Source organism: Zalophus californianus, chromosome 14, assembly GCF_009762305.2.
Source record: "Zalophus californianus isolate mZalCal1 chromosome 14, mZalCal1.pri.v2, whole genome shotgun sequence".
Taxonomy (NCBI): Eukaryota; Metazoa; Chordata; class Mammalia; order Carnivora; family Otariidae; genus Zalophus; species Zalophus californianus.
Window position 1 is genome coordinate 51,726,082 of NC_045608.1, and position 12,564 is coordinate 51,738,645.

A 12,564-nucleotide genomic window follows, 5' to 3' on the forward strand; every position below is an offset into this window, starting at 1 on the left:
GTCCTTAGAAGTAATGTACTACATGTGTTGGAATAACAATTTTATGGCATTTTGTTACCCTGGAAATCAGTAATCAGTACACTCTACTATTTGGAATATACAAATCATTTCAGAATATCAAGAACTCAATTTTCTAACAGTATCACACACTTGTAGATCACCTATTATGCACAAGGCACTGTACTCTACATGTATCTGGTTAAGTAAATTTAAAATTATTAACAAGGCTAAGATAATTTCTTCTAATCTCACATAGGCAGAGTAGCGTACTATCCAATGGAACTGAATTGACCCGTAACTTGTATCGTTCATCATGTAAATATCATTGTTAAATGTAATGCATAACTTCACTCTCTTTAATGGACTGTAAATATATTTAAATTCTAAAGTTTTTTGCAATTAATATAAATATAACCAAAATTTATCTGTCCTTATACCAAGTGATACTGCTTATCTCAGCTGTAAAATAAAACATTACTATGCATGTCCAGCATACAAACTGAGGTATTAATCAAATGAAATTGTATATGTGAATCAGCTAGTAAACTTTAGTGTCTTGTCTTAAAAGAGAAAAGAACCAAATAACTACTAGGCCATTTCTACATTCAAGACTGAAATGGAGAATCTTGATTATTATCCATTTTATTAAAGGATGAAAATTCTAGTTATTAATTAGTTTTGTCAAATTCTTTAATTGTATAGTAGGCATAAATAAGCTGATTTCACCTCAATTTTAAATTGTATTATAACCCTCATGATATATTGATTCTATAGGATAACTACTCATATAATTAAAAACTTAAAAATAATCACTATGTTAATAATATGACTTAATTTTATATGACTTTTCACATAAATTTATATAATTTGAAGGTATTAGGAAAGCTAACATAAAAGAACAAAGACATCGTCATTATAGTTTAGAAATCACTTGTAATTCAAAGCATGCTATTGCAGAACAGTTATGGAAATATTAAAAATAAAAAATTCATTGTTAAATTATATTAAACAGAGAAATGAATTAGCTTCAAAGTATTTTAAAGTTAAAATAATTTTAAATATGTATCAGAAGAAAATTATAGACAATTTCTATTTCGCTAGTAGGTATTCTAACTTTATTCTTTGCATATTCATTATAAATGATAATCCTTTTGATCTTTCAACTTAATTAGAAGTTCGTATAAATTTCATTCACTTATGGCAAGTTTATTTTATGTGAGGTTTGTAAATTAAATTCCCCCTTACTGCAAACGATTCCCTTTCAAAATAATGCGACATTTATGTTAATATTCACTGGCAAACATTTATCGAATCCCTACCCCATGATGTGCCAAACACCATACTAGAAAATGAGAAGACAAAAGGAATATAGAGTTTTGAGCTAAATTAATGCACAGTCTCATCATTTTCACAATGTACCAACTAACCAGATAAAAGACATGGGATGTGCCCTCAGGACACACATGACCTGACAGCAGGGGGAGGCATACATGTGCAACAGTAAGGGGCAATATAAAATATTGTAATTAAGAGTAAAACCTATTCATTAATCAAACCTATCCATATTACTTGGTCTGAGATGCTTAAATTTACAACTTGAAATTAATGGTAAAAAAAATCACTTTGTAAGAATGTAAAACAAAATTCGATGATTTACTTTCCAGGTAAATAGCTATAATTCTTACAGGTGTATCTAGACATTTTAGGATTTTAATTTGCTAATAAAGCTTGCCTAGAATAAAGCTTGAGATTTGAAAATAACGCTTGCCTAGACAGAGGGGAGTTTGATAAAATGACTTAACGGTAGAGTGCCCCTTGTGTAAAGATAGCTTAAAGGTTCAAGGCTACAGATGGTGAATGGAAATTAAAATACTTTAGCTGATTTAAAAAAAAAAAAAAGCAAGTTGAATTTAAGCTTGGTTTGGGCAGACTCCAATACTCAACTACTGCAGGATAAAAAGTCACTTGCAGTCGACAGCAATATGGTCATGCTTATTCACAGAGGACATGCAACCCTTTTTTAAAGTACACTGTGAGAATTCAGCAACCTGAAGGTGAAGAACAGTGAAAACTCAGATACTATATTTAGATCACACAGTGAAGCAAATAAGAATTAAAAATAGAAATATGTTTTGCTAGCAACAAATTGAACTATGAGATAATAAAACAAACACAAAAACCTTGTATGAGTAAACAGAAGGGAGCCAAGACCTTACTACCACTTCTTTTTGTCTGGAGAGTACACAACTCACTAACAGAAGTACTGAGGATGACACTGTGACTAATCCTGGGTGAAAGCTGATGGTCCACTTAGCTCTTGCCACAGGTAGGGCAGATCAGTAACTGCCTGCACTGAACACAGCTGGCATTTCTTCTAGTTCAGGAAGTACTAAAGACAGGATTATCACAAAATTATTTTTTAAATATACTTGGCCTTAGAATTTTTTGTATTGATCTTAAAAGTAGTTATCATTATCTAGAACTTTCAAGCAAGCTTAATGGACATATGTAAGTGATGAAATTGCCAAAATTGGAAAAAAAAAGAGTTTTCAAACTCTAGGAGAGTGAAAACCACAGGACAGTGAATGACTTTTTTTTTAGCTCATGTGTATTGAGTGAACAGTGTAGAGAGAACTAAACAGCCAACCTATCTCTTGCTCTCTCTCTTTCTTTGTTTCTCTAAAGCCTCTAATAACCTCTACAGTAGGTTTTATACCAACAACTAATTAAAACTTTTGTAGACAAGATCCAGTAAACAAAAACACTTCAAAAGAACATTCCACAAAGCATGGAGATTTACTGATGAAATTACTGTCTTCCACGTCTCTTTCTTGGCTACTTCCCCAAACAATATGGCAAATTTTCTAAAATACCAGTAAGGACAAGCAGTGTCTGACATACTCTGTTAGCTTCTACCTTTAGCATTACAGATCTAGTAAGAAATATCAATCCAAGGTTTCCCTTTAATGAGGTCTGCCATAAAACCAACAAACATAATCCTTTCAGCACTAATGTGAAATAGTCCACTAGTTAGAATATTTAAAATAATGGTTAAAAAACTAACTAAATGCTTATATTCTAGGATGACAATTCAGTAGAATTTTGTTTAAAAAATGATGATGATAAATAGATATAAAATCAATCAATGTCTCTACATATAGTGACAATCTTACTCCTGGATAAGAAACTAAGATTCCTTGCTCTCAGCTTGTTCTTCTATGAACAAGAAGGCTGGATGGGACACATAAGACAATTTACAAATGAAGATGATATGATTCATTCCTTAAATTCAGAGATTATAAAAATAAAGTATTAATAACTTGTGATTATAATGGAATATTTTAAAGAAATATGTCAAAGAAATGAATTATCACCATGATGTAAAGAAGAATCTGCTGTGATTGAACATTATCCCATACAATTATATTGGCTAATACTAATAAAAAGTGTTGCTAATATTAATTTGTTTCATTTATTTTAAATCTGAATGTATTTGAAAAAAACTAGTGTAACCTTATCTGAGTCACACATTCTAAAGGTATAAAAGAGAATCTTATCATTACTTAAAAATCACTTTCTGCTCAAAGAACTATAATAAGTAATTGTTTGAGAATGGCACTGAGTTACAATACCATTGTGTTTTGATCATGATAATAAATTATTATAATAGCATAAATCTAAATATATCCATATCCAAGGAAACTATATATATATATATAAAATATATCCATATCCAAGGAAACAAGAGCTATTTCAGCATTGCTGTTTGTTTATATAATCCATAAAGAAGTTTTCTTAATGAGCTAACAAAATCTAATGTATAAACTGGCCACACAACGCATACAAAAATGTTTTCAGATGGCTAGAGACATGGTTCCCATACATTATTGAAAAGATACATGCTATTTCTAGACAGTATATTTACCACCAAAGGTATTATGTCATATTATTTAGTACTGAATTTATATATTGTGCTAAAAGGAAATAAAATTTTCAGGTAGTATGGGGAAACATACTATTGAAATATATGACCACACTGACTAATCTTCCCTGAAGAGAGGTACTTCTAAAAGGAGCATCCTTCAAAAGCTGTGTGACTGACTAGAACTATTCTTCAGAGCTAATGCTGTAGTAGAAGATAAACTTTTTTTTGGTGATGGTGCCTCCCTCCATCTGTGCACAGGAGTCTGCCTCTCCTTCTCTCTCTCCCCCTGCCTTGCCCCCCTGCTTGAGCTCTCTCCCTCTCTCTCTAATAAATAAAATCTTTAAAAAAGTGAATACCTAGACCACAGATTTATTTGTGCTGATCAACTGACATAATAAGCATTAATAAATATAAATATTTTAATAATACCTGTGATACAGTAAGCAGTAATGGAAACTTTTATGTTTAATGATATTATTCATTTCTTTTTATCTCATCTAGGTCTTCCCTTTAAGATATTCTAATCTGGAAACATATGATTTTTTTTCCTTATATTAAGAATGACAAAAACAATTTCCAAAATGAAATTCTTGTAATCAATAATTTCTGATATGCTCTGAATTGATACGCTCTGATTTGGTCTATCACATCATGCTGAAAATTAAATCACTCTTTATCTCTGGTATTTTTATTTGAATGGACTTCATTTTGCCAATAGTAAGAGCAAGTATGTTACTTCCCTTTCAGTTTCTAGTATTTCCACCATAGTTAGAGAGGCTAAGGCCAGATTGATATGCAAATATCTTAGTCATATTTCTAAAGTCTGGTGTTCATTCTATCACTTCAGCTCTGTGGGACTGATGTTGGATCTCCTCATATCCTCATCATCTAGTTCCCTGACATTCGGGAGTGAGGACATGAAAAATCTCAATTCCCAGTATGTGGTACTACTTGGGTTTTCCCTGTCTCCACCTTGGCCTACAGCACTTCACTTCCATTTCCAGGGTATGTCAAGGAAGTCTTCCTATATTTTTGTTATTTGTAGAGGTTTCCGTCATCTGAAAAGCTGATGAAGTGGAAGGACTGATGGTGGAAAAGGAGGTGTAAGGGCATTCAGCTCCAGATTGTGACTGCTGACACTGTGGTTGCGATAGAACCTATTGCTGATAACAGTTAATCCACAAAGTGTGCATTCTGCTCTACTTTGTTTCACACTGAGGGTTTTCTCCATTTCTTGGGACAAACCATGGGTCTTTAGTAATGAGAGTGATCAGTTAAGTCATACTATCTCAATGGAACGAATTCTGTAACACTGATGATAAGAATGCCAAAATGATTTCTTTTTTTTTATTATGTTATGTTAGTCACCATACAGTACATCATTAGTTTTTGATGTAGTGTTCCATGATTTATTGTTTGTGTATAACACCCAGTGCTCCATGCAATACGTGCCCTTGTTAATACCCATCACTGGGCTAATTCATACCCCGCCCCTAAAACCCTCAGATTGTTTCCCGGAGTCCACAGTCTCTCATGGTCTCCCCCTCTGATTTCTCCCCCTTCATTTTTCCCTTCCTTCTCCTAATGTCCTCCATGTTATTCCTTATAATCCACAAATAAGTGAAACCATATAATTGACTTTCTCTACAAAATGATTTCTGATATTGCTGTGAATATTAGTGATTTCTGAGTTTTATCAACATTTTTAGAAAGGGTTCCAGAATAAACTCAGATGGCTGTACTGATGGTGTTTGAAACAATAAGCATCTGTTGGTTCTCCTTATAAATACATACAAATGTCCATATAAATGATTGAAATTTTTCACTGGTATCAATACCAAGTATAGTAAAAAAGCTTTAGAAAAACCATAGTGTGCGTGTGTATATGGCCTAAATAAGTTTATTGGATCTTCATGAACCTATCATTGAATTTGCTCTTGTATATTTAAATGATACTCTCTAATCAAAACAAAAAACATTGCATAATTGGTACTATGATTTTTATTGTATTAGCATTTATTATAATTCTAAATATTTCAGGATATTAGAAAAAGATAATTTGAAAACTTGTTTTAGATGTATTTGTGTACAAATTAAATTTGTATTGGTATAAGGATTAGGGAAAAATAAGTGATGAAAAATTTTTTGTATCAAGTATAATAGTAAGCAGAGACAGTCTTGCCACTATTATTCTCACAGTAAAGTTTCCTTTTTTCTCCTGCTGTTCAGTAGCAGAGATTTGTGTTTTTTAACCCCACTGATTTGGGTAGTTCTGTATTCTGAGAAGCCAGCAGAGGAAGTATTTTAAAAAATTGCTGCTAGTGTTAGCTCACTCGGCTTGATGCATGACATAGTCTCCTGCATTCCTATATTTTCTTCTCTTAAGTCTAAAACATGTAACAGCTACCGATCAACTGGAAGCAAAATTCTTCAAACTTCTGGGAGTAGAAGTTGATAAATTTAGCATGTCCTGCATACAAAATAGCAAAATGCTTATATGTATGAGCCTTAGGATCAGATAGACTGGTTTTAATTCTTGACTCTAAAATTTATTGGGGGTATATTTTGTCCGTATTTTACTCAGTTGCTGTTATTGCTACTGTTTTTCTTCTTGTTGTGATCATTCTCTCTGGTTTTTTGCCTGGCTGAGATAAAAAGTAAATGGTTGGTATCATTAAAAATAAGAGGTTTTTTTTTTATTATTGCACTGTTAGGATTTGATCTCTCAGTTACTACACTTACTATAAGTGGTTAGTACTATCATACACCTAGCAAGAGCTGATGGACAAGCTTATGTCTCCCTCATAAGGACTCTACTCAACTTACATCCCTATTTTTTGTAAGTGTTTCATATTTTAGAATCCCCTCCAACTTAGCTACAAAGTATGTAAGAAATTTCCAGCACACACAGTAAGGAGGATCAACAAATAAGAAACACAGTTATTGTTCAGTTTGGCTATTGTGATAAAAATAGAGATGGATTTGACATATATCCCCTACCAGGAAAATTCCAAGAATTTTAAAGTTTGGCTCAAAAGAACAGAATCTTTACAGAAAGAAGCTTTATGAAAGGACTCAAAGCATAGCATAAGTCCATCTCATCATAAACAGGGACTTCTTACACAATTGAATATCAGTCTAAGAGAGTTTGAAAACCATGAAATATTGTACCTATGGTGCTGAATGAGAATAAAATGTGATACTGAGCTCTTAGTAATCATGCTTAGTCAGATAACTAAAAGCCTTGGTATATCTTTGCAGTTTAATGATAAGCAGTTTATAGTCCTTAAACTACACCATTGGTTATTGAACAAACATCTATGAATCCTAGTAATAGCCCTGGTGACACTAACTTCTTCATTTACAAAATTTTGTCTAAAATACACTTTAATGGGAGAAAATTTTCTTCCTGTAGTAATATTAGCCATAGAACACTTGAAAACAACACATCATTGACAAAAGCATTCCCAAAAGAAACAAGTGTGTTCTGAATTTCACCAATATTAAAAATTGGAGTTAGAAACAAATCTCAGTATGTATTCGGAAATGAATGTTTCCTAATGTTCTTGTAGATAAAACTATTACTTTTTTTTTTTTTTGGTCATCTAAGTCTCAGTAATCCATGTTTTTTGTTTGTTGTCGTTATTTACATCTTATTTACTTTTCCTCTAGCTAGCTGTGTATGCAAAAATATATACAAAAGGAGGCAGAATTTTATATTTTAATCTTTAGTAGGAAGGTCTCAAAGAAGTGGTTGAGGATTTCTGGTCAGGACAAAATAATTAAGACTCAAATACAACTGTAAGGCCTGGAAACAACACAAGAGAAAACCAAAGGAGAACAGTGAAAAGTAGTATGAAGGTGAATTCATTTTGTTATGGAGATACCTGAGGACTGGAACACCACCACAGCAGAAGGCGACTGCCCAGGGTTGGCACTTCCCAATCTCCAAACCAACAATAGAAGATAGTCCAGATCAGGCAGACTCACTTCTCTGGTGGGTCAAATAGGAGTTCTGCTGACAGTATCAGGCAAGTTTGGCAGAGCTAGCATGGTAGAATCTATCAAAATCCCTGTCCACCAGCAGCAAATATAGTAAATTTAAGGATAATAGTATATTGTATTTCCTTAAGGAGATATTCTGAGTTCCTCAGACACTATATAGATGTCCATTTCTTTGGGATCAATCGTTGGAGTTTTATTAGTTTCCTTTGGTGGTGTCATGTTTCCATGATAATCATGATCCTTATGGGATTGTGTTGGTGTCTGCACAATGGAGGATGTAGGTACCTCTTCCAGTTTTTATAGACTGGCTTTTGCAGGCAAAGCCCTTCACTGGTCAGCCCCTCTAAAGAGTCTGGTGCTGTCCACAGGTGGACTTGCTGTTGGGAGTCCTGAGGTAGGTGGATCTGGTGCCTGAGTCCGCAGGTGGTCCAGCCTGATGCCTGGGCATGGAGAAGCGGGTCTGGAGCCTAGGTTCACTGAGGTGGGCCTGGCACTTGAGTCTGTTGTGATGGACCCAGGACCTAGACTCTGTGCCCAAAAACGTCAACCAGCCACTGACAGATAGGGTGAGCCTGGACTCTGGGTCCACAGGAGCTGAGGGAGCCACAGGCTCTTAAGTGGACCCAGCAACTGGGCTTCCGAGAACTCAATGACAGCCTGGTGCTGAGGAAGCTCCCTGGGCATAAAGGCACCATCTGGGGGTGCTGGAGCCGGCCAGTGACTTGGTAAGCTGGGGGCCTACATTCACGGGCTCTCTGGGAGCCTAGAACTGAGGAAGCCACCAAAGCCAAGGGGTTGGGGTCTCAGGAGCTCGCAGAGAGCCTGGTGCCGAGGAAAACGCCTGGGGCCCATATGGGGCTGCTGCAGCCCATGCCTGTGTGGGCTGAGGCCTACCTTCAAGGCACGCTCTGGGAGCCTGAGCTGAGGAAGTCACTGAAGCCGTACGAGCCGCCTGGGGTAGCTGGAGCTGGGAGACTTGGGTTTGTAAAAGCCAGGCGGAAACTTGTTGCCTCGCGACCCGCCGTGGGCCAGCAGACACCAAGAGCCCACGCGCAGATTACCGGGAGTCCAAGGAGGGCCTGGTGTCGGGGACGTCTGCCGTAAGGCACAGGGGAGAGCGTTAATGCCGCATTGCCGTAAGGCGCGCAGGGAGCCGGAAGCCTGGTGCGCAGAATACCACCACAACTGCGGAAGCAGCTGGAGGCACCGAGGTGCGTAGGGGCCGGGTTTGTGGGAGCCCACCAGGAGACACCCAAGGCCTTAGGAGTTGGCCTGTTAATGGGACGACCGGCTTTGGGGGTCCGTGCGCAGTCATCACTTCACTGTCCTCCCTTGAGTTCGTGGGGCTGCCAGGTTTGGAGGAAGGATGAGGTGATGTGAATCTTTCTTTCCTGCCCTCCTCAGTGTGCACTTAGTTATTTCTGTTCTTCGCCCAGGTACTGCAACCCCTCACCTGGAACTCTTGGCTCCTGTGAAGGTATTTTTATGCGCAGTTGTTCAAATTGATGTTCTTGGAGGGGGGATGAGAGCTGGAAATTTCCATGCTACAATTTTGATCCATTTATTTTTTAGTCTGTTTTTTATTTCTAAGGACATTTTCAATTTTATCCAAGTTATGTTAGATACTAGCCATTTATTATCTATTATTTAGTTAATGTTTGCTTTAGGTTCGGTTATATCACCTGTTTCATTCCTGATTTCCCTTATTTTTGCTAAAACTTGTTTCTTCATCAGTCTGTGAAAACTTTAAGTATTGGGTTATTTAAAGCAACTTTTTGCTTGGTTGTTTCTATGTCTTTTTAAATAACTCGAGCTTTTATCCTTATTGTATTCTGTCCACTTTCTTTGGATTTATTTTGTTTTTCTTTCCCCAGCATTTTAAAATGTGCCACTTGATTATGGGACTTTAATTTGGTCCTCGGCAACCCCTACTTGCAAACCCCGTCATCTTCTCAGTCTAAGTGTGAATTTCTACCACAGGTATCCAATTCATTAGTCTAACTCTAAACCAATTACCTGCATTCTCCCGCGCCATCCCCAAAAGCCATGGTGCAGTATTTTGGACATGAAAGTTTGGGTATTTTCTTTGAATGGAACACAAAAAAATATTGACAGATAAAATATTTGTCTTTTTCTTCCATTTGCTGAAGCCTTTATTCTTAGTGTAGTTTTTTTTTTTTTTTTTTTAGTAAGGATAAGTGTTTGAAATTATCAGTTATATTTTGTACAGCTACTGATAATGATTTTTAATTGATTTATGATTATAATCAATTAAGTATTAAACTACAGGCCTTTAGTTTCCTGAAAAAGATGTTTGAATGTGTTGTATTCTTTGAGTTAGATTGCTGATATTTGGTTATTCCCCTTCATTTGTAAGGGAGATGGTTCTCTTGCAACTCAAGCATGACATATCTTTTTTTTTTTGCCTTAATTGGTCATTATCTTTAATGAAAATAAATCTGTATTTTCACCATTCCTGTTTTAAATATGGAAATTTGGTATACTATCACATATCCCCCACTTCACTACCTTCAGTTATTTTGCTGAATTAAGTTGGGTATGTAGATTCATATGATGCTAATCAAGATGATGACAATGAGACAGGGGTGAGAGATGATGATATTTTTCATTACTAAGTAACTTTTCTCTACATAATTTTCCTAATACTGAAAATAATTTCTATAAAAAATAACCTCGTATTACACAAATTTATTTTTTGTATATGCAACATCTTTCAGAGCTGTGTTTTATTCTGATTTTTCACGTCTTGATTTTTTTGTCTATAAAATGAAATACCATCTCTGTTTCTAAGACCAGTACACTAAAGCCAGACTCTTGGCGGTCTGCCTCAAGTCAAGTTTCAGTATAGGTTCAGTCAACTGTGGCCAGAAGACAAGAGCAGTAGATGAAAGAAGGCCTAAGAGGAATGAAATCCATTCCTTGCTTGCTAATTTATGTACAGTAACACTGTGTGTTTCCCCATTGGAAAACATAGCTGTTATTTTTTTTTACAATTCCTACATAGTGCTGTCTTCTTACCAATTGTGCACCTATTGGCTGGGTTCTCCAGAGTGATGCCTTAACCTGTTTGAACAAAGTGTGGTCAGCACTAGCAGGACCTATCAATGAGGCAAGGATAGAGTGCTGGAGTGGGAGTTAGGGTTGTGTCAGTATTTATAAGATAATAACAGATTTTTCTCTCCTCATAATTGAAGGGTGAAAGAAAGAATTTCCCAGAAAAATAAGGCGGGGGAACTTTTAGACAAATCTATATATATATATTCACTATAGTGCATATTCTGGTTTGTATTTGCATTTTCTTTGCAAGTCTTATTAAAATATATTTTATATTATTCCATAACTTTATTATGTTTAACCACATAGGAATATTTGCTTAGTATTATCAGAACACTTATTTATTTAGAGCTTCTAAGTCTTATACCTTTCCAGTGATCATTCTGTTTGTTCATACTTACTAAGAGAGGGCTGTGTTTATTCAGTATTGATTGTTGACATGGATGCTTTTCAAAGACAGTTATTACTATTCAGATTTTTCCGGCTCAAAAAAAAAAAAATGAGAAGGGAAAGTCTGCAGGTTGCCATTGATATACTTTTTTCACAGTTTAAGCTAGATGCAGCCTGGGTAAAAATTAAAGCCTTAAATAGTTCGCCTATAATGATCTTTTTCATGTATATTGTTACATGTTGGGACAGTACCCTATGTTTTTTTTTTAAGATTTATTTATTTATTTCAGAGAGAGGGAGAGAATGAGCATGAGAGGGATGGGACTGAGGGAAAGAGAAACCCAAGCCTACTCTGTGCTGAGATGGAGCCCCTCCCAGGGCTCAATCTCATGACCCTGAGACCATGACCTGAGCCAAAACCAAGAGTCAGACACTTAACCAGCTGTGTTACCCCGGCGTCCCAGGACAGTACCCTATTTATTAAGAGGAATGAATATCGTCATTAAAGTTATAATAGTCTCACTTTCTGTATTATGCTATCCTTAACAAATATAGGTAGAAATGAATATCATGGGAAGACCCAATACAACTGAGATTTCTTCTCATCTAATGATATTAAAGCTAGTTTTTGCCAACATCCTTTGTGTTTCTGAAACAAATCAGTATATTCTTCTGGGGGCATTGATTATTTAGTCCTTAATTCTTTCATTCCATACATATTTATTTAGCTCCTTCTATATATTCCAGGTAGTATTTTAGGAAATGAATATATAAAAGAGAACAAAAGAAACATGAATAGAAGCCCACTGTCTGGCTATAGAAAGAAGACTTAAACATGTGTAATCAAACCAGTACGCATATTTAATGAAACTGTGAAAAGAATTACAAGAATAAGGTGTTAAATAATAGCTATAATGGGAGTCATCAAGATAGCTTCTTTCACTACAGATTAAATTTCTATTTCTAGAAATAAGATTAGTAAGAGTGTTCCCCGTCATTCCTCTCCAAATGACCAAGTCTTTATAAATAGACTTCATGCAAAAGAGTTATGAATAAGATATAAGTTAATTTTAATGTTACCTTGGTTATTCTCAAAATCATACAAGGAAGAAAGGGTAGAAAGCTTAGTGAAAAGAGAAGTTAAATTTTTAGTGTCCCTAATTACCCTA

General features: G+C 35.4%; 1 long non-coding RNA gene across 1 annotated transcript in view; it reads left to right on the forward strand.

Annotated features, from left to right (window-relative positions):
• The first annotated feature begins 9,014 nt into the window (after nt 1-9,014).
• The window catches only part of LOC118356275, a 51,450-nt gene continuing 47,900 nt past the window's right edge, over nt 9,015-12,564 (forward strand). Inside the window, exons 1-2 of the long non-coding RNA XR_004819600.1 lie at nt 9,015-9,141; nt 9,367-9,407. This is a non-coding gene — a long non-coding RNA (uncharacterized LOC118356275). The remainder of the gene's footprint in view (nt 9,142-9,366; nt 9,408-12,564) is intronic.